The sequence below is a fragment of the Scyliorhinus canicula genome, chromosome 1 (genome assembly GCF_902713615.1).
Source record: "Scyliorhinus canicula chromosome 1, sScyCan1.1, whole genome shotgun sequence".
Classification (NCBI taxonomy): domain Eukaryota; kingdom Metazoa; phylum Chordata; class Chondrichthyes; order Carcharhiniformes; family Scyliorhinidae; genus Scyliorhinus; species Scyliorhinus canicula.
The window spans coordinates 36,401,192-36,428,776 of NC_052146.1; the positions used below are offsets into that span (position 1 = coordinate 36,401,192).

General features: G+C 47.1%; 1 protein-coding gene and 1 long non-coding RNA gene across 2 annotated transcripts in view; one reads left to right on the plus strand and one right to left on the minus strand.

Moving 5' to 3' along the window:
* Positions 1–25,033, minus strand: part of LOC119956611 (ABC transporter B family member 1-like) — a 309,180-nt gene extending 284,147 nt beyond the window's left edge. The window contains exon 1 of the mRNA XM_038783984.1: positions 24,807–25,033. The gene's annotated coding sequence lies outside the window, so the exon portion shown is untranslated. The remainder of the gene's footprint in view (positions 1–24,806) is intronic.
* A 376-nt stretch (positions 25,034–25,409) lies between these two features.
* LOC119956700 lies at positions 25,410–26,702 on the plus strand. The gene is made up of 2 exons (XR_005458668.1): positions 25,410–25,627; positions 26,367–26,702. It is a non-coding gene; the product is annotated as an uncharacterized LOC119956700 (long non-coding RNA).
* Positions 26,703–27,585: the final 883 nt, after the last annotated feature.

A 27,585-nucleotide genomic window follows, 5' to 3' on the forward strand; every position in this document is an offset into this window, starting at 1 on the left:
TTGCCGTCTACATAGTCGCCTACTGTCAGTACCCCTTCATTCCGTCTCCACATTTTGAAGGAGGCATCTATCGTCGCTGGAGTGAATTTATGGTTTTGCAGATGGGGGCCATAGTGGACAAGATTAAAGTGGTGCAGGAGCTGGGTCCAAGTCTTTACAGTGGCCACCACCACCGGGTCTCTTGAATACTTGGCGGGGGAGGGGGGGGGGGGAGAGAGAGTGGAAGTGGGGTCGTGGTCAATGCTCGCAGGGATGACCCCATCCAGGAGGACTCCTCCATTCACACCCCTTCTACCTCTGGTTCTTTCACCCACCGGCTCACCCTTTCTGCGTTTGCCACCCAGTGGTAGAATAGGAGGTTTGACAGTTCCAGGCCCCCCATATTCCTGCTTCTTTGCCTTAATGGATCCTGGGATTTTTTCACTGCCCACACAAATGCCATAATTAGTTTTTTAATCTTGCTGAAGAAAGCCTTGGGGATGAAGATCGGGGGGGCCTGAATAGGAAGAGGAATCTTGGCAGCATGTTCATTTTTATGGTATGCATTCATCCTGCCAGGAAGAATGCGAGCGAGTCAAACCTCCACAGGTCTCTCTTTACCTCTTCCACTAGGCTCACCAGGTTCGACTTGTGGATCTATGTCCAGTCGTGAGCTATCTGGATTCCCAGGTATTGAAATTTGGTTTCAGTCAGTTTGAACGGCATCTGTCCCAGCTCTATCCTCTCTCATGAGAGTTCACGGGGAAGATTTTGCTCTTGCTTAGGTTAAGCTTGCAACCGGAGAAGGCTCTGTACTTATTTAGAAGTTTCATTATTCTTTCCATGCTGGTTACGGGGTTTGAGACAGTCAGGAGTAGGTCATCTGCATATAGCAAGACTGTGATCTCTGTTTCCCCTTTGAGTGTCTTTCCACCCCTTCGATGACATGAGAGCAATAGTCAATGGCTCGATTGCCAGGGAAATAGCAGCAGGGAGAGTGGGCATCATTGTCTCATGCCACTGTGCAGCCGAAAGTATTCAGAGCTGGTGGTATTTGTCCATAAGCTCCCCATGGGCGCGCTGTACAGTAGTTTCGCCCACGAAGTGAACCCTAGCCCAAACCGTTCCAGGACGATGAGGTACCTCCATTCGGCTCCATCGAAGGCCTTCTCTCCATTGAGGGAGTTGATCACTTCTGGAGTCATAATCACATTCAGCAGGTGTCTGACGTTTGCCGTTAGCTGTCTGCCCTTGACAAACCCAGTCTGATCTTCCATAGCTACCTCTGGCAGGCAACTCTTCAGTCACCTTGCCAAGGTCTTCGCCAGGATTTCAGTTTCAATGTTCAGGAGTGAGGTGGGCCTGTGAAACCCGCACTCCATCGGGACTTCGTCTTTTTTAGGGATCAGTGATATCAAGGCCTGTGCCAGCGAGGGCAGCAGGGTCCCTCTCGATAGTGAATCACTGAACATCTCCTCCACGTGCAGGACCAGTGCTGCCTGAACTTTTTACAGAGGTCCACCGGGAATCTGACAGGACCTTGTGCCTTCCTAGACTGAATGGAATTGATACTTCCCATTACTTCCTCCAGTCCCAGTGGCGTTTCCAGTCCCGGCTTCTTTTCCTCTCCCACAACTGGTGTCAGACCAGCCCCTTGAGAAACCGTATCATCTTCGATTCCCTCTCCGGGGGCTCGGAAATGTACAGCATTTTATCTCTATTGATTTTATCTGTCGCTGTGATTAGCCTGCCTTTCCTGTCCCTCCCTCTATCTCCCTCTAGCAGCTTGCTTTCTCAGCTGGAGAGCCAGGAGGTGGCTGGCTTTGTCTCCATGCTCGTTAAAAAGGTCCCCCCCATGTCTGGCAGAGCTAGCTCACTGCTTTCCCAGTGAAGAGCAGCTCAAATTCCATTTGTAAGTTTGTTCCTCTCCACCAACAGCTCCGTGGTCAGGCCTGTAGAGTACAATTGATCAAATTCCAATAGAGAGTCAATCAGCCGTTGCCTAACCGTCCTCTCCTACCTGTCCTTGAGATATCTGTACACTATTATTTCCCCTCTTATCACTGCCATCAGTGCCTCCCAGAATGTGGAGGATGAGACCCCCCATTTTGGTTGCAGGTTATAATCTGCTCCATAAAAAGGTGTTCAATGGCTTTGCCATTCCCAATTTTTTCCCTAATCTGGGGCAGGATTTGCCCATCGTTGAGTCCTGTGCACAGTTGAAGTCTCCCCCTATAATGAGCTGGTGGGAGTCAAGGTTAGAGATCTCCGCCATTGTTTTTTTTTTTATGAAGTCAGAGTTAGGGGCATATATATTAACAAGCACCACGGGTGTTTCTTCCAAGGCACTGCTAACCATCACATAATGTCCCCCTGGGTCCGTCACCGTTTTGTTGCTGTAAAGGCTGTCCTCTTGCTAAGCAGTATAACTGCCCCCTTCATTCTCATGTTGAAGCACACCTGATATGTCTGCCCTAACCAGCTTTTTCTTACCCTCAGTCGATTTTTCTCCCTCAGGTGTGTCTCTTGAAGGAAGACTATTTTGAGCCACCGGCTTTTTAGATGGGCGAAAACCCTGGACCTTTTCACCAGCCTGTTAAGTCCCCTTGCGATTCAGGTGACTCTTCTGATGGGGGGTTTCTGTTCCCCCGCACCCACACTCCTCTATTGTGGGGTCAGCCATAATTACCTTGCGGACATGTCCCTGCATGCCAGGGCTTCCCTTTGTTCCTGGGTCATCCAAGATAGCCACCAGAGTGGCATCGGCCACTTGGTTTCAGAGTGGCTATTGTCTGACCACAGTTAGCCTTTTGGGTTTTAGGAACTGTGTTTATTGAGAACATTATGACAAAATATATATTGTGTAACATGCGTTATCGTCACAATCCATGTACGTTTGTGAAGATAAGGGAGTGTGAAGAAGTATTCTATTACAGTCAAACTTCTCATGCTTTATTTTTGTTGTTAAAGCAGTTTGAAATTGCTCTGACTGTTCCATATTTTCTTAAAAAAGTAAAAGTTACAGTCTTTTGAGACAGAGTTCCAGTTATAGTATCAAAGGGGATCGTAACGGGCAGCACGGTGGCCTAGTGGTTAGCACAGCTGCCTCACGGCGCTGAGGTCCCAGGTTCGATCCCGGCTCTGGGTCACTGTCCGTATGGAGTTTGCACATTCTCCCCGTGGCTGCGTGGGTTTCGCCCCCACAACACAAAAATGTGCAGAGTAGGTGGATTGGCCACACTAAATTGCCCCCTTAAATGGAAAAAATAATTGGATAATCTAAAATAAAAAAAAGGGGATCGTAACACAAGCTGGACATAAGGCAAGATAATTGTGAGTTAATGATGTGGTATCACGAAGACAGTATAACTGACATTAACTGTATAGTTGAATTGCCTTTTAGAGCATTTTGCCTGTGTGTGCACTTTTACAAAATAAAACTGCTACTTGTCTTTACCGACAGCTGACTCGACGTTAAGTATCTTTTAGACACTCCACAGCTGTGTGAAACTTGCAAATGTTCATGCTGAAAGAGACTTTGGCGTGCTTGTAGAAGAACACAGAAAGTTGGCAGTTGCGCCAGCACTTTAGGCTGAGGGCGGGGTCAAGGGAAATGCCGATTCGGAGGAAAGTCAGATTTGAGCCAGGGAAGTGCGATGGGAGTTTTCGGAGATGGGAGGAGAAGTGAGTCAGGGCATTAAAGGATTTGTTTCTAGAGCACCGGTTTGTGGGATTGAAGGAGCTGGGGGCGAAATATGGGTTGGGGCAGGGGGAAATGTTGAAGTATATGCAGGTCCGAGATTTCGCTAAGAAGGGTGGTGACAGCCTCCATCCTGTTGGAGGGGGTGCTGACGGCAGGGGGAATGGAGAAGGAGGTGGTGTCGCCGATTTATGGGGCGATTCTGGGAGAAGACAAGGCACCGCTGGAGGGGATTAAGGCAAAGTGGGAGGAAAAGTTAGGAGAGAGCTTGGAGGAGGGGTTGTGGTGTGAGATGCTCTGGAGGATAAATGCCTCAACTTCATGCGTGAGGTTGGCGCTGATACAGCTGAAGGTGGTGCATAGGGCGCACCTCACAAAGGCGAGGATGAGCCGCCTCTTTTGAGGGGGTAGAGGATGTTTGTGAACTTTGTGAACATTAGGAGGGGTGGGGGTGGACTGTTGTTGGTGACTATGTATGGGTGGATAGTGGATTCCTGAATCCTTTTCTTTGATGTTTGTATTTAAAATGTTGAGGGTTGTTTGGGGGGTTGGTGAGAGGGAGGAATTGTTGGCCAGGTGATTGACATTGCATTTGTTACATTTGATTGTTTGTTGGTGGGTGTAAATTTGGATGAAAATGGGAAAAATAAAAATATTTTAAAAAAAGAACACAAAGCTAGCATGCAGATGCAGCAAGTAATTAGGAGACATGTTGCCCTTTATTACAAAAGGTGTGGAGTAGAAGAATAAAGAAGTCTTGCAACAGTTGTACAGGGAGGCTACAATGTGTGTAGTTTCCGCTTGCACATTCAAAGAAAGGATGTACACTTGCATTGGAGGTGGTGCAGTGAAGGTTCATGAGATTGGTGGGATGAAGGGGTTGTCCTATAATGAGAGGTTAAGTAAAATGGGTTCATATTCTCCTAATTTTAGACAATTAAACGTGATCTACAAAATTCTGAGGGGGTTTGTTGGATAGACGCTGAGAGATGATTCTGTCAGTTGGAGATTCTAAAACACAAGGAGCACAGTCTCAGGATTAGGGGGCCAAGCATTTAGGACTGAAATGTGGAGATTATTACTTCACTGAAAGGGTTGTGAATCGTTGGAAGTCTCTATGCCAGGGGATCGTGGACGCTCCATCATTGAATACATTTAACGCAGGGATAAACAGATTTTTGGTCTCGCAGGGAATTCAGGGATATGTGGAGCAGGTGGGGAAAATGGAGTTGAAGCCCAAGATCAACAATTTTTTTTTAAAATTTAGAGTACCCAATTATTTTTTTCCAATTAAGGGGCAATTTAGCATGGCCAATCCACCTAACCTGCACATCTTTGGGTTGTGGGGACGAAACCGACGCAGACACAGGGAGAAAGTGCAAACTCCACTCGGACAGTGACCCAAGGCGGGGATTCGAACCCGGGTCCTCAGCGCCGTAAGCAGCGATGCTAACCATTGTGCCACGTGCCGCCCGCCAAGATCAACAATGATGGTACTGAATGGCAGAGCAGGCTAGATGGGCAGAGCAGGTTGGATGAGCCATTTGGTCTATTCCTGCTCCTATTTCTAACGTATAACATAGTGATAGACAATTATAGTATAACATATTAAAAAGGCTACACATTTATGGTCATACGCAAATAATTACAATATATTGCAAATCAGAGGAACCAAAACTTAATTCTGAGCTCCAAATTATGGAAATCAGGGAAACTCATGTTCCAAAGAACACAGAAGAAAAAAAAGAAAAAGCTAAGGATCAAGTGGCGCATACAACAAACCATACTTTAAAAAACTCCATTCTCTAGATCTCAAAAGTTGCAGGTCTCCCATCACAATGAGGAGGATAAAATCAAATTCAAAGACTCTCCTTGAATAATATATTAGAGCATCACATTGTTAGATTAACCCCAGGATTCCTAGAAAGCCTATACATAAATTATCAGAAATAAAGAAGGTTTAGTAGCAAAAAACAAACCTGCATCACAAAGGTCAATAAAAAATGTGCATATCCACATATATGCAGTGAAAGGAAATTTCTACTTTGAAACAAGTTTTGATTTAAGATGTTGAAACAATTACATGAAAATCACGAAGCAGAAAAAGTGAGGCAGCAAACAAGAATGGAAAACAAGAGGAAATCCAAATAACACACTTTCTGTTTTCAATTTTTCTTTGTGAAACTGTTTCTTTCTGTTTATTGTATAGGATATACGACATAGAAACAGGCCATTCTCAGTCAACCAGTTATCTCTCTTCTTTTTTTAAAGATGAATTACATTGAGTAAATTATTGGTCCAGTTTTTAAAAAATTATTTTATTCAGGCATTTATATAAACAAAAACAAAGAGCAGAAGCAAAATTGTACAACATAATAAATAAGCCCATCCACTCCCCTTCCCCCCCCCCCCCCCCCCCCCGCCCTGCCATCCCCATTTTAACCCCCTTATTCCCCCCTTCCCCACCCCCTTCCCCTCTGCTGACGCCTCAATCCTCCTTAAAGAAGTCAATGAACGGCTTCCACCTCCGGGCAAACCCACCGACTGACCCTCTCAAGACAAACTTGATTCTTTCCAACCTCAGGAACTCCGCCAGATCACTCAGCCACACCCGCTTTCGGTGGCTCTGAGTCCCTCCACCCAAGTAAAATCCGTTTCCGGGCTACCAGGGAGGCAAATAGCCTGGATGTGTGAGGAACAGTTGAAACTCTGGGTATTATTCATTGGGAGTTTAGAAGGATGAGAGGGTACCTTATTGAAATTTACAGGATACTGCGTGGCCTGGAGAGAGTGGACGTTGAGAGGATGTTTCCACATGTAAGAAAAACTATAACCAGAGGACACCATCTCAGACTAAAGAGATGATCCTTTAAAACAGCGATGAGGAAGAATTTCTTCAGCCAGAGGGTGGTGAATCTGTGGAACTCTTTGCCGCAGAAGGCTGTGAAGGCCAAATCACTGAGTGTCTGGCCAAAAGACAGAGATAGATAGGTTCTTGATCAATAAGGGGATTAGGGGTTATTGGGAGAAGGCAGGAGAATGGGGATGAGAAAATTATCAGCCATGATTGAATGGCAGAGCAGACTCGATGGGCCGAGTGACTTAATTCTGCTCCTATGTCTTATGGTCTAAGACATCGGGCTCTCGCACTCCCTGGACTCCTGGGTCTTCTGACACCCCAAATATCGCTACTTTTGGGCTCAGGGCCACCTTCACCCCCAATACCTCAGGCATTACGCCCTCAAACCTCAGCCAGAACCACTTCAGTTTCGGACACGCCCAAAACATTTGGACATGGTTCGTTGGCCTCCCCGCGCACCATCCATACCTATCCTCTACGCCTTCAAAGAACCTACTCATCCTGTCGCGCTGTCGACCACTTTAAACTGGATAAGACTGAGCCTTGCACATGACGAGGACGCATTCACCCTCCGCAGGGCCTCCTCCCATGTCCCGGCTTCCCCCCCCCCCCCCCCCCCCCCCCCCACTCCCAGCATTGGGGCTCACTCCCAGACCATCAGCTCCTTGTAAACCTCAGACACCTTCCCCTCCGCTACTCCCTTCCTCGACAACACTATTTTGCAGTCCCAGGGGTGACAACTCGGAAAAGGAAGGACCTCCCTCCTCACAAAATCCCAGACCTGTAACTACCTAAAACCAGTCGCCCTCAGCATCTCATATTCCTCCTCAAGGTCCTCTAATTTCGCAAATTTGCCCCCTATGAATAGATCCCAAAAGCACTCAATGCCCGCCTGCCGCCACCTCCGAAACCTCGTATCCAGATGCTCCCCCCACCCAGTGCAAACCTATGATTACCACAAATTGGTGCTGATACCGAGGCCCCCTCCAGAGTCAAGTGCTGCCTCCACTGCCCCCATACCCTCAAGGCCGACACCACCACTGGGCTCACGGAGTACCTGGCTGGCGAGAATGGCAGAGGCGCTGCCCCTGAACCAGTTCCCCTGCAAGGAGAAGCCTCCATCCGAACCATACTGACCCCTCTCCTACTACCCATTTCCTGACCTAGCCAACCAGTAGTAATTAATTCTATTCGGCAACGCCAACCCCCCACCCCTCCCCAAAAAAACCCTCTTGAGCGGGTCCTCCCCGCCCACTCAAACCGGAGATGAAGCATTGACCTTTTTAAAGAATAACTTCGGGACAAAGATCAGGAGGTTCTGAAATATAAAAATAGGAACCTTGGCAGCACCGTCATCTTCGCTGTCTGCACCCGTCCCACCAACGACAGTGGCAGCACATCCCACCTTTTAAAATCCCCCTTCATCTGCTCCACCAACTGAGTCAGATTTGACTTATGCCGCTGTGCCAAACCCCATGCCACCTGGATGTCCAAGTACCTGAAACCCGCTCCCACCACCCTGAACGGCAGCTCCCCAACCCCCACTCCTGTCCTCTGGTCTCATTCGGGAAAACTTGCTCTTTCCCGTGTTTACCCTGTACCCCCCCCCCCCCCCCCCCCCCCGGCACAATCGCTTTCCAATCTCTCAACGCTCTAAGCGCCATAGGCTCTTGGCTCTATAGCTAAGGCAAAAACTAACGGGGAGAGAGGGCACCTATGCCTTGTCCCACAAAGTAACCTGAAATATCCCAAACTCACCTGCACACTTGTGACCAGCAGTTATACAGTAAACGGACCAATTCCCAAACCCCTGCCCAAACTCAAACTGTCCCAACACTTCCCACAGATATTCCCACTCCACCCGGTTGAAAGCCTTCTCCACATCCATCACCACTGCCACTTCCTGCCCCTCCGGGGACATCATAATCATTTTAATCAACCTCCTCACATTTGCCAACAACTGCCTCCACTTCACAAACCCCGTTTGGTCCTCATCCATCACCCCCGGGGACACAGTTCTCAGTTCGCCAAGCCAACACCTTCTCCAACAACTGAGCATCCACATTTAGCAAGATATCGGATGGTAGGATCCACACTGCTCCAGACCATGATCTTTCTTCAGTATCAGAGGGATGGCCGTCTGCGACAGTCAAGGGGGTGGGGGGGGAATTAAAGAATGTTAGAGAGAAACAGAGGTTTCAGGAAGGAATTTCAGAGCTTCAAGCCTTGGCAGCTGAAGGTATGGCCACCAAATCAGAGATGCAGAATAAGCCAGAATTAGATGGCCGCAGATAGCCAAGGGCTGCTGGACAAAATTACAGAGATATTGAAGGATGAGGCCTTGGAGACATTTGAAAACAAAGCTGAGAATTTGAAAATTGAGGTGTTGCTTGAACAAGAGCTAATGTGTCACAGAGAGCACAGGGGTGATATATTTATTTTGCGCGTGCATGGTAACAGAGTCAAGCATTCTTTAATCCCGTCTTCAAGGTTGGTCAGCATTCTTTGACAATGTGAGTCATTGTTTGGACTGCACCAGAGCTGCAGTGTGATGGGTGAATGGTGTAGCCATGCTGGCCACGCAAAATGGACACTGAGCCAAACTAAAATGGAAGACAGAAGGAAAAGCCTGTTTAGTGAGAACAGACAGCCTGCTCTCAACTAATTAGCATTTTGCAAGCAGCAAACCAGTTTTCTGGCCAGGTGCAGATCTCCAAGCCAAAGGTGTTAATGGCAAAGCGCTTAACATTCTGATGAGGCAGCCCAGATCCAGGCACACACAATGGCAACATTTCCATCTCAATGTAACACTTAATTGGTTGTGCAAACAAGATGGCACCAGAGTAACGAATATCGAAACCACCCCCCAACATCGAGGGAAGCCCCCGCATTGGAGGATTTCGAAGGTAGCCGTTTGGAAACGCTCCAATCGGTACCGAAAGGTAGAGCCCGCCTAGAAGGGGGCAAGGACATTAGAGAGGGGTATAAAAGCAAATTCCCCACAGAGCCCGGTCTGTTAAACTCGTGCTCCGGCTCTGACTGACATCTTGCATCCTGACTCCAGCCGTTGAGCACCAGCCGCCGAAACCGTAAGTTCAACGCTCGCTACGCGATCCAAGCCCACTAGACTCCCAAGTACCAGAACGCTTGCTGAAGGCTGCAGTACAAGACCAGGACGAAGGCCTCGTTCTCTGACCTTGCCTGTTCCTGTTAGATAAGTATTCTGTTCACTTAAGTTTAGTTATAGCTTAGTCTCTTAGTGTGTGTATGAATATTTATTATAACTGTATAATAAATATTGATCGTTTGAACCTTACTAATCGGTGTATCGTCTTTATTACTTTGAACTTGACCTTGGAATTTTTGTGACGTTGTCTATACGGCAACTGGCGACTCCAGAGCTAAATAATTACATACAACAGAGCCCAGTAGTGTTAAGCACACGTCGAACTCGGAGGCGTGTTAATACACTCCAATAAACGCGTTTTACAACCACAGTAAAACGTGCAACATTTAGTGGCGACCGCGGCAGGACACGGTTGTAAGTGGAAACCCCACACCGTCCAGGACCCTGAAATTTGAATTAGAACTCCAAATTGCAGAGAAAGAAAGAGATCACAAGTATTCAAGGTGTTCAAAATAATAAGCGTAATTCGGAAGTGTGTTTAGTGCATGCGTACTAACAGGGCTGTAAGGTAAAACTGAAAGCTTTTTGTTGCGACAAACTTTCGGTAGTTTTGTTAACGGAACATAGCGTAAGCCGTACCCGTTTCTCGAAACACAACCCCAACAACCCCCTGTTCCAAATTATACAAAGTGAGTCAGAGGAAATGGCCATGCAGGCAATGGAACGTCTGATGGATCCAGCAAAGTTTGTGGTCGCAGCGACCAGCAGCAGTAGCAGAGTAGGCCAGTGTCCCACATGGGAGCTGGAACTCCGCAAATATTTGCAGGGAAAGGGATGGCCCCTTTGGAAAGAGTTTTGTGCAAATGAGGAGACAGGTCCCGGGAGTATAGGTCATACTTGGTGGGAGAACCTCTCTCAAATACACAAAAAGAATCTAGGTAAAGCACGCAAGCCGATGGCGATTGTGTCCTGTTTGGCACAGTTGCGAGGCGCAGAGGAGGTCATCAGGAGGCTCCGGACAGATTTAGAAGAGAGGAATAGGATGAGTAAGGTCGATGTCAGGGACATCGAGAAGGAGAATCTGGATCTCAAAGGGAAGTTGGCAGAGAAGGATAGAGAGGTGGATGATGCCAAAAGGGCTCATCAGTCTTGTCTAGCTCATCTGAACAGTTCCCAGACCCAGTATGAGAAAGCCTATCAGGACGTGCAACGTGCCGTTCTGATAAGACAGGAATCGGAAAAGCAGGTGGAGGCATTGCAGAGGCAATGTTCTGATCTCAAAGCAGCTTTGAGAGCACTCCATGCTGCAACGACCGAACAAAGACAAAGCACAGTTGACCACGCGAAATGCAGGAAACAGATTGCGGAACTGCAATCTCTGCTTTCGGTGCAGAATGGCTTCCAAAGCACCTTTGGAGCACAGTTAGATGGGGAAAATGCCCCAGATTGGCAGGAATTAAGCGAGACAGCGCAGCGTTATGTTCAGGGAACATGTGCGCCAGCAGCTCAGCAGAAACGACAGGCACCACAACCCCCCACAGCTCAGACCATAACCGCACCCATGAATCCCGTAACCACGCAGAGAAAAGCCGAATCAGAAGGCGCCCCGGACATAACCTACACCACCCCTTTAACAGTAACCCAGCTAAGGGACGCGTGTGAAAAGATCACTCCGTTCCTCCCCACCGCAGACCCCCACCAGTTTTTCGCTAAAGTAAAGCAGCAGGCTACCATGTACGGCCTGGATGAGAGAGAGCAGGTTAAGCTCACAGTGCTGAGTTTAGACCAGAGTGTAGTAGCAGCCCTCCCCGACCCACAGAACGTGGCAGGAGGCAGCCTAGAGGAGATGCACACCGCCATTTTAGATGCCATCGGGTACAATAGAGGTGACCCCGTAGAAGGATTGAATAAGTGCAGGCAGAAAAGATCCGAACACCCCACAGCATTCGCAGGAAGGCTGTGGATTCATTTCAGCGCAGTTTTTGGACAGTTAGATAGAGCGCATTTAACCCGCGAAAACATGGTTAAGTGGACGCGCACAATTATCTCACACGCAACAGAAGCAGGACAGAGCGCTTGCAATAGCTATGACCCCTCAGAAGAGGCCCATAACGAAAAATGGGTCCTGAAAAGATTGTCCCGCGCTTGGGAGCAATCGCTTCAGGCAAAAGGCAAAGTTAGATCCCCAGAAGAGGCTCAGGCTGCTGCAGATATTCAAGCAGTCAGAGAGCACCAGAAGCCCGCATGGGTAAATGAAGGCAAGAACAGCCCTCAGCAGAAAGGACAGGAATGCTATAACTGTGGACAGTTAGGGCATTGGGCTAAAGAGTGCAATGCACCCCAGCGATCTCAGAGAGGCCAGCAGACAGGCACTCTGAACCGCAGTAAGGCAAAACCCATCCACAATGTAGCAGTACAGTCAGGACCCACCAATGTGGACGAGACGAACTGACGGTGTTCGGGCTCCCCCACTTGGGTCTGTGACACACTATGGGACTCATCAGGGAGACCCGTAGTCACAGCAAGAGTAAAAGGGAAGCCCATAGAGTTACTGTGGGACACAGGAGGATCCCGCACCACCATTAACTCTACGATCACGGCACACGCAGACACGTGGCCGACCACCTCCACCATCACACTTAGCGGGTTCACCGGACACTCGCAGCAGGGACATATCACAGCACCCGTAGCGATCCAGCTAGGGAACATTAGCACAAGGCACCCCGTAGTTCTAGTAAACCTTCCCAGGACAGCAGAACACATCCTAGGGATTGATTTTATGAACACACACAGCTTGTCGTTCGACCCAGTGAACCAGTGTGTCTGGCGAATGGCTAGATCAGACAGAGCACCAGCCACCCTCACAGTAGGAGACTACGCTAATCGGATTAGCGCAGTGGGAGAGTACTCATTCGACCTGACTACACTCCACACCGACCGACAAATTAAGGCCCTACTAAACAAACACAGGACAGCATTTGCAAGTCACCGTCATGACTGTGGCAGAATGACTGGACAAGTTCATGTTACCGGACAGGACCCCCGACCGCAAAAGCAATATAGATTTCCCCTTGAAGCAGAGGTGGAAATAGAAAAGGTTATAGGTAGCTTGTTGGACCAAGGTGTACTGAGAACGGTAGCCTCCACCAATAATGCCCCTATTTGGCCAGTGAGGAAGCCCGATGGATCATGGCGTCTGACCATCGATTATCGGGAACTCAACAAAGTAACCCCCGCAGTAGCCCCAACGGTAGCTACTAGTCCCGAGACCATGCTCAAGCAGGGTCTCACCGCCAAGTACTTCACGGTATTGGATATCAGTAACGGATTCTGGTCCATACCATTGGCAAAAGCGTGCCAATACAAATTCGCATTCACTTTTAAAACTCAGCAGTATACGTGGACATGCCTCCCACAGGGATTCCACAATTCACCCTCCATTTTCCACCGACAGCTGGCAAGTGGACTAGAAAAATTTTCCCGCCCCGAATGTCTGGTACAGTATGTAGACGACCTACTACTGCAGACAGACACAAAGGCAGAGCACATTTCGCTTCTGGCCGAACTCCTGGAACTCTTGACTGAAATTGGCTGTAAAGTTAACCCGAAAAAGGCCCAGATTTTGGCAGATAAAGTGATGTATTTGGGAACAGTCATCACGCACGGCAAACGCGAGATCGAATTCAAAAGAATTGATTCGATCGTCAAATTGCCCCTTCCCCAAAATGTATCAGCCCTCCGGTCGTTTTTAGGACTGGTTGGTTATTGTCGGAACCACATCGACGGATTCGCGACAAAAGCCGCCCCACTTTCAGACCTCCTTAAGAAAGGAGCCCCCTGGGAATGGCTTCCGCAGCATACAGAGGCTGTGGAGGAGTTAAAACGAGCCCTTAGTGCAGCACCCGCGCTGCTAGTCCCAGACCCACTTTCCCCTTTCGCAATAGAGGTAGCGAGCACCGATCTGACCCTCTCGGCCGTGTTGCTTCAGGAACGGCACGAGCAGCTAAGACCAGTGGCTTATGCCTCCCGACTGCTAGACCCAGTAGAACAAGGATTTTCAGCCTGTGAGAGGCACCTCCTTGCTGTCTTCTGGGCAGTACAGTACTTTTCATACATAACCGGACTAAACCCCATCACCATTCTAACCGAACACACACCCACACAGCTACTACTAGACGGTCGACTGAAGGACGGTTCAGTTAGCCAGATTAGGGCAGCTAGGTGGACCCTACTTTTACAAGGACGGGACATTACAGTAAAACGGACACGCACACACACATATTTAGCAGACGATCTCCAATACCCCGGACAGCCCCATGACTGTGAAATTGTAGCTCCCCTGCATAACACAGGACCCTTTATCGCAAAGACACCCCCCAGGAAGATAGGGAACCCAAAACAAAGCCCCCAGCCCACAGACACGTGTGGACCCTTGAGGATTTATGTAGACGGTTCCTCCACAGTTTTAAATGGTGAGCGTATCACAGGATGCGGCATCTATGTAGAGGACGCGCAGGGGCGCGCTCTCGAAGAGATAGCTCTTAAGTTACCAGGTCACTTAGGCGCGCAGGCAGCAGAGCTAGCGGCCATAGCGTATATAGTGGACCACCCCGATTCTTTCCCCAGCCCAGCAGACATATATTCAGACAGCTTATATGTCTGCAATAGCCTAACAGATTTTCTGCCCCTGTGGAGGACACGAGGTTTTGTCTCCGCAGACGGAAAACCCCTTCCATCAGCCCCCTTACTCCAGCATATCCTAGAGAAAGCGAAGGACAGGACCTTCGGCATTATAAAAGTTCGCAGCCACCATAGGTCATCACCCCCTGGGAATGTAAAAGCCGACGCATTGGCTAAGGCAGGTTCCAGGAGAGGACACTTATGGACCCCCCCAGCTAGCGCACCGGCTAGCGCCCCTGTGAGTGCAGTACAAGTCTCACAAACAGAGGTTAAAGATCTCGTAGCAGCACAGAAACAGGACGGAGACCTCAGGGAGGTTTTCAAGGGAAACTTTGTGCCTGCGTACGAGCACCTTAAACACACACTGACCACACATGAGGGTGTGATCATTAAGGACCAACTTTATGTGGTCCCGAAGCAGGACAGGAATCAGATGATTGCCTTGTTCCATGACGGACACGGGCATCAGGGAATTGATGCAACAACGAGGCACCTCAGGCAACTCTGTTGGTGGCCTAATCTCAGGACTGATGTCACACATTACATAGAGAATTGCCTTATTTGTGCACAGAATAACCCGGAGAGGTATTCTAAGAAGGCACAACTTCGGCATACTCGCCCAGTTAACGGCCCTTGGACAAACCTCCAGATCGATTTTATAGGTCCATTGCCCCCTTGTAGGAATGGCTATAAATACGTTCTGGTGGTCATCGACACCTTTACCAAATGGGTAGAGGCATTTCCCTCACGAACAAATACAGCAAAGACAGCTGCAAAGATCCTGACCCACCACATCTTCACGAGATGGGGTTTACCCCGAAGTATCGATTCGGACCAGGGATCTCACTTTACAGGACGGGTCATGAGGAACGTCCTGACAATATTCGGCATAAAACAAATCTTCCATATTGCGTATCATCCACAGTCCAGCGGGATTGTGGAGCGCATGAATCGGACCCTAAAAACGACCCTCAGGAAAATGGTTCAAGAGAATAATTCCACATGGGATTCAGTGCTCCCATTTGCACTTATGTTCATAAGGAACACTGTCTCCACATCTACAGGATACACACCACATACACTCATGACCGGACGCCCTATGAAAGGTACAGAATTCCTTTTAGGACTGGACATGACAAGCCCCGAAGTGACGGCCCTCACACATGAAAAGGCAGTTAAAGATCTAGTTGAGACTGTGAGGTCTGCACAGATCGCGGCCGCAGTCCAGCTAGGGAAACGCCAACAGCAACGCACTGCCTGTTTCAATAAGACCGTCCACACCACAGAATTCCAGGTTGGGCAACAGGTAATGTTATCGGTTTATAACCCCAGCAGTTTTTTGGCTCCAAAATATTCCGGTCCCTACTCAATTTCGGACAAAATTAGCCCCTCCGTTTACAGGATAAAATATCCTAATGGGAAGACCGCGTGGTTCCATATAAACCAGTTAAAGGCATATGGAACACAGGCCAACCATGCTCACCATGTCCTGCTGGATGCAGCAGAACACTTCACCCCGCCCACCAGAGACACTTTTCCACCATCCCCCTCACAGACCAGTTCATCCACGGACTCGCCCACGACTCCGCCCCCAGACCACAACAGACCACGCCCCGACACGCCCACAAGCTGCCACAGCAGAGACAGCAGGACTGACACTGACTCTGAAGACAGCGACAGCACACAGCCATACAACCCACACTGCACCAACTACGACCCCGACTCCAGTGACCCCATGGAAGTCACTTACCTTAAAAACCCAGAACCACCACCCGACCCCGACTACCCCGACAACACACTCGACACTACACAATGGCACAGGGACAACTCATACAGACTTGTCCGCAATGACGAGAGTGACCCCCGGTCACACAATTCCAAAGTTTCATGCCTGATCCACACAAGGGTGTGGGATCCGGGAGAGCAGGACGACGCAATGTCTGAATCCCGACACGGCAACCCCTTTGTGACCCTGTTCACAGAGGCAGAATCAAAGTGAGGTGTCCAGATGATGTAAGATAGGAATCGTTTGAGGGAAACGATGTCCTTTCTGATGGAACCTGCACGTATGTTTGTCTTCGTTTTATGTTTGTTTGTCTCAGGATTGTACATTGTTCAGCTGGAGGATGGACATCTTCTTTTCAGCTGAAAAGATTGTGACCACCTCACATACACGTTAGTTTATCCGCAGATACCTTTGAGAACTTCGGTTTGATTGGAGATCTTTTCCAAAGTTGTAAGGCCACACGCCAAATAGTTTATCTGCAGATATCTCTGAGAACTTCAGTGATGTCCTCAGTTGGAGCATCTTGGCTCCCTTGGTTTTTAGGTGCCCCTCTATTCGGCGAAATAGAGGCTGCAAGTCATGGTCAACACATTCATACCCGTTTTTCTTTCCAGGTTACTCAGGCAGTGGACAAACGGCACTGAGGACCCGCCCTGTCTGAGAACCAACCCTTGGTCAGCCAAGCTCGGGTATGGCACAGCACGCCCTACCCGGGGATTCCATCCAACTCATACCCGTCGCGGCCCATACGCAACTCATTCGGATGTTTGTTTCAAAGTTTGTTTTCATTTTACGTTAGGTAGCCCTTCGGCCGCCATCCCACATGCTATTTACATCCGGGAACATTCGGATGGTAAATCAGCAAAGCCTGCGAGACGGCTCGCAGAAGGAAGGATTGTTAGGTGTATGCTGGTCTTTAAATTCGCTTTTTGAAAAAAAAAAATGAGGGGAGTCACAGGGTGTGACTTAGCCAGTCATTTTAAAGGGTCAATTGGGTTTTGAAAGACAGATGCACTAACAAGTAAAGGTCTTAAACTGTGTATTGACAGATACTGTGCTTGATCCCAAAGGTTTCAAAGGACGGGACAGAGGTCGAAGCCAGGATTGTCAATACCGGAGGAAGAAGGAAGAGAAAGAAGAAGAACAGCAAAATGATGGAAACCCACCTATTGTTTCTAAATGTCATATGTATATGTGTGGAAACAAGACACGTTTCCCCCACAACCCCCACCGTAAATGTTTCAATTACAGCAAACCCCCAGTGCTCAGCTCTGATCAGCGAGGTTCAGACCTGGTGCACTAAATTCATGACGTGGTACTCCATGTCCTATATAATCGAATCACTGTTGGTGATCGCGATCCTCATCATACTAGTGCAGACCCTCAGGTTGAGGAAATGGAAGAGGAGAGCTTCTCGTTCCAGCACCTCACCCATCTATAGAGTTCAATCCCCCATCTTCGGATTCCACCAAACCCCTCAACCCCTCACTGATTACAACACTCTGTAAATAAAAAAATTCAGCCATGTATTATATTGTTCCATACTCGACTGCCGAGTTGGGAAGTGTGATGTTGTGGTGTGAATGGTTAAGATTTTAGAGTGATGAAATGTTAAGTTAAGGTTAAGGTTAATAGTGATAGGTAGAGGTTCCCAGTTGTAGTAATGCATGTCCCTTTGACATAGGGCCAAGTAGAAATGTTAGTTAAAAATTTTTCTTCTTCCCATAGTTTAGGAATAGAGTAGAACAGGAACTGGCAAGAGGTCAGAACACAAGGAAGGCAACGTACATAGGTGATCCTTCACAATAGTATGATTGTGAGGATCACAAGGAGGGAATGTAGCCATGCTGGCCACGCAAAATGGACACTGAGCCAAACTAAAATGGAAGACAGAAGGAAAAGCCTGTTTAGCGAGAACAGACAGCCTGCTCTCAACTAATTAGCATTTTGCAAGCAGCAAACCAGTTTTCTGGCCAGGTGCAGATCTCCAAGCCAAAGGTGTTAATGGCAAAGCGCTTAACATTCTGATGAGGCAGCCCAGATCCAGGCACACACAATGGCAACATTTCCATCTCAATGTAACACTTAATTGGTTGTGCAAACAAGATGGCACCAGAGTAACGAATATCGAAACCACCCCCCAACATCGAGGGAAGCCCCCGCATTGGAGGATTTCGAAGGTAGCCGTTTGGAAACGCTCCAATCGGTACCGAAAGGTAGAGCCCGCCTAGAAGGGGGCAAGGACATTAGAGAGGGGTATAAAAGCAAATTCCCCACAGAGCCCGGTCTGTTAAACTCGTGCTCCGGCTCTGACTGACATCTTGCATCCTGACTCCAGCCGTTGAGCACCAGCCGCCGAAACCGTAAGTTCAACGCTCGCTACGCGATCCAAGCCCACTAGACTCCCAAGTACCAGAACGCTTGCTGAAGGCTGCAGTACAAGACCAGGACGAAGGCCTCGTTCTCTGACCTTGCCTGTTCCTGTTAGATAAGTATTCTGTTCACTTAAGTTTAGTTATAGCTTAGTCTCTTAGTGTGTGTATGAATATTTATTATAACTGTATAATAAATATTGATCGTTTGAACCTTACTAATCGGTGTATCGTCTTTATTACTTTGAACTTGACCTTGGAATACTTGTGACGTTGTCTATACGGCAACTGGCGACTCCAGAGCTAAATAATTACATACAACAGAGCCCAGTAGTGTTAAGCACACGTCGAACTCGGAGGCGTGTTAATACACTCCAATAAACGCGTTTTACAACCACAGTAAAACGTGCAACAATGGGACTTGACACCCAGTAAGAATACAGGCAGCAGAGTGTTGGGTGGCACCAGAATAGATTGTGGGAGGGTGGCCAAGAGTGAAATGGAAACAGTCAAGTTTAGAGATAGCTAAGGCACGGAGGAGCGTTGGAGGAGCAAAGCTGAGGCACGGTGAAATGGGACAACAATGTTACGAATAGGTGGTCCGTGCACAGATGTGGCTGGAAACTCAAATATTCCACCAGATTTGCAAATGGTAGACAGCCTCAGACAGTCGTCAGGGAGGGAGATGGAGTTGGTGAACATTGTATCTTTTCTAAGGGCCATTGGACTTTGGAACTCTCTTCAACAGAGAGCAGTCAGTGGAGACTGGATCATTGAATGTGTTCAAGGCTATAGTCAGATTATCATAGAATTTACGGTGCTGAAAGAGGTCATTTGGCCCATCGGGTCTGCAACAGCCCTTAGAAAGAGAACCCTACTCAAGGCCACGCCTCCACCTTATTCCTGTAACCTAGTACCTTTTCAGTAACTTAACCTTTTTTTTGGACATCTAAGGGTAATTTAGCATGACCAATCCACCTAACCTGCGCATCTTTGGACTGTGGGTGGAAACCGGAGCTTCCGGAGGAGACCAACACACACAGGGAGAACGTGCAGACTCCACACAGATAGTGACCCAAGCCGGGAATCAAACCTGGGACCCTGGAGCTGTGAAGCAACTGTGCTAACACTGTGCTACCCAAATGGGAGGGGTAGCCGACAGGTCAGGGGAATTAAAGCCACAAAAATAAAAAATCAGCCATGGCCTTATTCAATGATCAGAGCAGACTCAATGAGCAAAATGGCCTACTCCTGCTCCAATTTTGTATGATATGATCTCACCACAACCAGGATATCAGGCCCTTCCCACTTCCCCCTCGATTACCCGACGAACAAGTAACAACTGTACTTATTGATGATATCAGCAATAGATTTAAAGAAGATGCATAATCATAACACACCATAACAATGAATATTCATGGCATGCAAACACATTACAAGTATGACCCGTCACAGGCTAAGATAATGCTGGACACGGCGCAAACATGGCACTGACTTCACCTCCACAACTCAACTTGCCGTCAGGAATTCAAAATTTGGCATCTCACATTTCCCACCCTTGTCTGGATTTGTTTATTGTCACGTGTACCAAGGTACAATGAAGAAAAGTATTTTTCTACGTGCAGCTCAAACAGATCATTTAGTACATGAAAAGAAAATACGTAAAAGGGCAAAACAAGGGACATAATGTAAATACATAGACACCGGCATCGAGTGAAGCACAGAGGAGTGTAGTATTAATCAAATCAGTCCATAAGAGGGTCATTTAGGAGTCCAGGAACAGCGAGGAAGAAGCAGTTTTAAAAATCTGTTTGCGCGTGTTCTCAGACTTTTGTATCTCCTGTCCGATGGAAGAAGTTGGAAGAATGAGTAAGCCGGGTGGGGGTGGGGGGGTCTTTGATTATGCTGCCTGCTTTCCCCAGGCAGCGGGAGGTGTAGATAGAGTCAATGGATGGGAGTCGTGTGATGGACTGAGCGGTGTTCACGACTCTGAAGCTTCTTGCGGTCCTGGGCCGAGCAGTTGCCATACCAGACTGTGATACAGCCAGATAGGATGCTTTCTATGGTACACCTGTAAAGTTGGTACGGGTTAATGTCGAATATCCTTAGTTCCCTGAGGAAGAATAGGCGCTGTTGTGCTTTCTTGGTCGTAGCATTGGCATGGGGGGACCAGGACAGATTTTTGGTGATCTGCACACCTAGGAATTTGAAGCTGTCAACCATCTCCACCTCGACCCCGTTGATGCAGACAGGGGTGTGTACTGTACTTTGCTTCCTGAAGTCAATGACCAGCTCTTTAGTTTTTCTGGCATTGAGGGATAGGTTGTTGTCGTTACACCACTCTACTAGGTTTTCCTATCTCCCTCCTGTGTTCTGACTCATTGATCCGACCCATTGTGGTTTATCGTTAATAAACTTGTTGATGGACATGGGACCAAATTTTTCCACCCAGCCGTGTGTGTATAGGGAGTATAGTAGGAGATAGGCACGCAGCCATGCGGGGGCCCGGTATTGGGGACAATCTTGGGAGGAGGTGTTGTTGTTTATTCTTACTGATTGTGGTCTACGAGTCAGAAAGTCAAGGATCCAGTTGCAGAGTGAGGAGCCAAATCCTAGATTTTGGAGCTTTGATATGAGCTTGGCTGGGATTATGGTATTGAAGGAGGAGCTATATTCAATAAATTGAATCTAATGTTGGAGTCCTTGTTGTCGTCATGCTCCAGGGATGAGTGTAAGGCTTGGGAAACGGCATCTGTTGTGGACCGGTTGCTGCAGTATGCGAATTGTAGTGGATCTAGGCATTCTGAGAGTATGGAGTTAATGTGCCTTCATGACCAACCTTCAAAGCACTTCATTACGACTGAAGTCAGGGGCACCAGATGAGGCGTATTGCTTAGTTCTTCTTTGGTATTGATATGATGGTGGTCTTCTTGAACCAGATGGGGACCTCAGAACAGAGTTGGGAGAGGTTGAAGATGTCAGCGAACACATCTGCCAGCTGGTCCGCGCAGCATCTGAGTGCATGACCAGGGACCCCATCCAGGCCCATCGTCTTCCGAAGATTCACTTTCAGGAAGACCGATCTGACTTCGGAAGCTGTGATAGTGGGTATGGGTGTGTCCGGGGCTGCTGGGGCAGTCGACAGTGGTTTGATGATTTCCGGCTCCGACAGAGCATAGAACGCATTGAACTCATCAGGGAGTGGTCTGCTGTTGCCGGAGATCCAGCTCGGCTTTGCTTTGTCGCCCGCTATGTTGTTTCGGCCTTGGCACGACCGCCAAGAGTCTGTAACACTAGTCTGTGACTCTAGCTTGGTCCATCCCAAATGTCTTTGCAGAGTTCGTACCTCGATTTCTTGTATAGATCAACGTCGCCTGACTTGAACGCCTCAAACCTGGCGTTCAGAAGGGAGTCAATCTCCTGATTAAGCCATGGTTTCTGAGTTGGTGAACGTATGCACTACTTTCTTTGGCATGCAGTTGTTCACACATTTACTGATGAAGTCTGTAACGGTGGTGGTCACAAAGTTCTTAAACATGGACCAGTCCACTGACTCCAAGCAGTCACGTAGAGCTCTTCTGTTTCCTCGGACCACCACTGCACATCCTTCTTAACCAGATTCTCCCACTTAAGTTCCTGTTTGTATGCTGGGAGAATGAGCACCGTCTTATGATCTGATTTTCCAAAGTGCAGTCGGGGGATGGAACGGTAGGCTCCTTTGATTTTTGTGCAGCAGTGGTCGAGAGTGTTGTCGCACCTGGTGGGATAGGAGAGGTGTTGGTGGAATTTTGGCAGTACACTCTTGAAAAGACCTCTTGTTACGGTCCCTGGCCACGATGAACAAGGTGCTGTTTCATTGTTGTTTTTAACCGTGTACAGCAGTGTTCTTCAAAGTCAGGGGCGTGACCTGAGTTGGGTGTCGGGAGGGTCACGGAGCCGTAGCCCGCGGCGCTCCCGATCGCACAAATCCCCACGCAGCAGCCCGCTTTTCATAACGCCGGCTGCAAGCGGCCGCGAATATGTTAAAACAAATTCGGCCACATTGAGCATGTGCACACGATAATCAGCATGCATGTGCATTCCGCAAACATGTTTTTTTTAAAATTTGGCTGCATTGCGCATACGATAATTGGGCACGCATGCACAGTGCGGCCGCTATTTTTTTTTTGAACGGTTGCAGCTTTTCGTTTTACAAGTTCTGTAGTGGTTTTTATTCATTTATCATTTATTTTATTCATTTAACTTTTATTTTTTCATTTATTTTATTCATTTTTTTTACAAGTTTGGTGGGGTGGGGTGGGGGTGGGGGGTTTATTTGAAAATGGTGAGTCGCGAAGGTCGGCCGGCGTGGGACGCGAAGTTCGGCCGGTTGGTAAAAATGGGTCCCCGGAAAAAAGTTTTAAGAACACTGCTGTACAGTTTTTCCCTGAATTTCCATCCACCATCAACACCTCCACCCCCTTGAGATTTTAATTTATTGTGACAACCGGAAGACTTGAGGAATATTGGATTCTAAGTATTGGGCAATTTAAGGGTTCAAGGCCTGGGGTGAGAGGGTGTTTGATTGAAGGTCATGATTTTAAATAAAATAATTCTGTTTTTCAGGGCCTGTGTGTTTTTAGCAGCCAAAGGTGAAATTGACAAAGAAATGTGTTCTTAAGTGTAAGCTAATGGTCTGTGGTTTGACTGGGGAAGTCCCTAGGGACTTAATGTGCTTTGCAGCCTGCAGAGATAATATACAAATCTAGGTACCATTGCCAAACCATGGCACCATATATAAATCAAGGTACCATGGAAAAACCACAGCACCATAAAAGCCACAGCACCCACAAACCGCAGCACTATAAAGGCCACAGCACCATATACAAATCAAGGTACCATATACAAACCACAGCACCATATATAAATCAAGGTACCATCTATAAACCACAGCACCATATACAAATCAAGGTACCATATATAAACCACAGCACCATATACAAATCAAGGTACCATATAGAAACCACAGCACCATATACAAATCAAGGTACAATGTACAAACCATGGCACCATATACAAATCAAGGTACCATGTACAAACCACAGCACCATATACAAATCAAGGTACCATATATAAACCACAGCACCATACAAACCACAGCACCATGTACAAATCAAGGTACCATATATAAACCACAGCACCATATACAAACCACGGCACCATATACAAATCAAGGTACCATATATAAACCACAGCACCATATACAAATCAAGGTACCATGTATAAACCACAGCACCATATACAAATCAAGGTACCATGTACAAACCACAGCACCATATACAAATCAAGGTACCATATAAACCACAGCACCATATACAAATCAAGGTACCATGTACAAACCACAGCACCATATACAAATCAAGGTACCATTGCCAAACCACAGCACCATATACAAATCAAGGTACCATATATGAACCACAGCACCATATACAAATCAAGGTACCATATATAAACCACAGCACCATATACAAACCACAGCACCATATACAAATCAAGGTACCATATATAAACCACAGCACCATATACAAACCATGGCACCATATACAAATCAAGGTACCATATATAAACCACAGCACCATATACAAATCAAGGTACCATGTACAAACCACAGCATCATATACAAATCAAGGTACCATATAAACCACAGCACCATATACAAATCAAGGTACCATATATAAACCACAGCACCATATACAAATCAAGGTACCATATATAAACCACAGCACCATATACAAATCAAGGTACCATGTACAAACCACAGAACCATATACAAATCAAGGTACCATTGCCAAACCACAGCACCATATACAAATCAAGGTACCATATATGAACCACAGCACCATATACAAATCAAGGTACCATGTACAAACCACAGCACCATATACAAACCACAGAACCATATACAAATCAAGGTACCATTGCCAAACCACAGCACCATATACAAATCAAGGTACCATATATGAACCACAGCACCATATACAAATCAAGGTACCATATATGAACCACAGCACCATATACAAATCAAGGTACCATATAGAAACCACAGCACCATATACAAACCACAGCACCATATACAAATCAAGGTACCATGTACAAACCACAGCACCCTAGATACAAACCACAGCACCATATACAAATCAAGGTACCATGTACAAACCACAGCACCGTGTACAAATCAAGGTACCATATTAACCACGGCACTATATACAAACCATTACACAGCTGGTGAAAGAGTTTGTGAATAAGATGCGGGTGCCCTTTACCTGTCCTCACTCCAATGAACTCGCCCGCTTTATTATTATTACTAATGTTGTTATTGCAGAGACAAGCGCTCAGTATTGATAGGCTCCACACTCGCGATCATCACACATCACAGCCCAAAGGAAAAAGCTGTTGCGATAGCGACGGCTCAGCTCAGCCTCACCGAGCCGCACCGGGCGCCGCTCGCGACCTTTCCGGGGCCCCGGGGGGAGGGGAACCGGAAACCCCGCCCTCCCCGGGCCACGAGCCCTCCTCGCGCGCAGGTGGCAGAGGAGCTGCAGGGGCGGTCGAGTTGCTGCCGCTGCACCTCATGCTCGGGTGCAGATGTTCAGACATCTGGCGCCCTGACCCTCGGCAGCCGCGCCTGTGCATCTCACATTTCCAGCAGGGTTTAAAAAAAATAATTATTTGAGCTTGCAGAGCCAATGGTGAATTGCATTATTTTTTTGTTGGGGAAACAAATTAAAAGGCGACCCAATGAAAAATGAAATGAAAATCGCTTATTGTCACGAGTAGGCTTCAATGAAGTTACTGTGAAAAGCCCCTAGTCGCCACATTCCGGCGCCTGTCCGGGGAGGCTGGTACGGGAACCAGCAACCTCATAAAAGATGCTAAATTTCCAAGCAGCTCTAAATATAATTATTTTGAGTACCATTCAATCAATGATATAATATACGATGGATACACTTTCTTTAGAGAAGGAAATCTGCTGACCTTTATTGATGGGATATGGTGCCAGTTGCTAGATCACCATTTATTGCCCACCCATAATTGATCGTGAGAAGAGGACGATGAGCTGCCTTCTTGAACTGCTGCAAGTGGTGTAGGTACACCCATAATGCACTTATGGAGGGAGTTGTAGGATTTTGCCCATTCACAGTGAAGGAATGGCAATTTGTTTCCAAGTCATGGAAGGAAACTTGCAGGTGGCGGTGTTCCCGTGTGTCTGCTGTCCATGTCCTTCTAGATGGCAGTGCATGTGTAAGTTGCTGCCTAAGGAGCCTTGGTGAGTTCCAGCAATACATATTGGAGGTGGTACACACCGCACGCCATTGTGTATCTACAGGGTCTACAGGTGACTCCAGATTCAATGCAGTTGACTCTCAACTGCGCTCTGAAATGGCTTAGCAAACCACTCAGTTCAAGCGCAGTTAGGGTTAGGCCACAAATGCTGGCCTTGCCAGCAACCCTCACACCCATTGAAGGAATAAATAAAAAAGTAGATTAAATATCATGGATTAAATATTTTTAAAATTCATTTACAGGATATGGGCATTGCTGGTTAGACCAGCATTTATTGTCTATCCCTGGTTGCCCTTCAGAAGGTGGTGGTGAGTTGCCTTCTTGAACCGCTGCAGTCCCTGAGGCGTAGATTTATTAACGTACTTAAATGCCTCCCAATAATAAAAACAGAAAATGCTGAAAATACTCTACAGGCCCATCAGCGGAGGGACAAACTGTTAAGGTTTCAGGATTGTGACATTTAACCAGATAAATACTGCTTGCTGTGATGTTAAAAGATCATCCACCTGAAGGGTTAACACTTTTTTTTTGCTTCACAGTTGCTGCCAGACCTGCTGACTGTTTCCAGCATCTGCTTTTGCATACATGCCCCCCAGGAAGACAAACAAAAGCTGTCCAACAACTCAAGAACAGATCAAATTTTAAACTCATGTTGCATGATGGGAATTAGTTGTGCAGTCTTTCAACATAGGTTATGAGAGGAAAGACAACATGAACTGAAGGGAGTATGAGAGGAGTCCCAACATCAGCTTTTTATGATGCGGTTCGGGGCTGTTAACATTTAAAAATAAATCTAAATGCCTCATTTTGACCAATGGAGCAATGCTACAATTGTTTTGCAAACCACAAACTTTGTTGCATTGTTTTGAGTTTTTTTTAAAATAACCCCTCTTAGCAATATTGTTCATAATTATGTATGTTATTGTGACAAATGTAAGAAATGGTCATATTTGGTACTATTTTTTGTAGTAATGTTATTAAAACCTGACATTAAACAATAAACCTTCTCAAGGTCAATTATGGCAATAAATGTTGGCATAGCCGCCTGCGAGAGTGGTGATTAAGGTGTCATAAATATGAGGTCATCATTAATTTACAGGTGAGAACCATTTACTTGAGAACCATTTACTTGTTTACATTTAGCTAGCTAATGGAATATTGTTTAGGTTTGAAGGATCCACTGGGTGTAATATTTTATGAGGGGTATTGTCTTTGGTCCTGGCTAAACTACTCCAGGGGCATCTTCTAAGTAGAGACAAAATAATGCCTTATGCTTTAGGTACAGTTGTGGGCTGCGCGGTGGCGCAGTGGTTAGCATTGCTGCCTCATGGCACCGAGGTCCCAGGTTCAATCCCGCCTCTGGTCACCTTCCGTGTGGAGTTTCCACATTTCGCTCCCACAACCCAAAGATGTGCAGTGTAGGTGGATTGGCCACGCTAAATTGCCCCTTAATTAGAAAAAATGAATTTGGTACTCTAAATCTATTTTTAAAAATGCTTTAGGTACAGATGATGTAGTCAATGGGAGGAGTCAGGTCTGTCTGAAGAGTTAGTAGATCTTAGAACTCTAATCTGATCAGAGGTGTTTCCGTTTGGTCCTGTAAGGTCCTGCAAAGAGAAAAGCAAGTAGAAACCTAGTTGTTATCTTTATTTATGAGTGGTATTTGAAATGTATCGGTTTGCTTAATTGGAATATAGTGTCAGGTTGAGGAAGTAAGTTAGGTTTCTTCTTTTACTTACAAACTGTTGTAACTTTAAA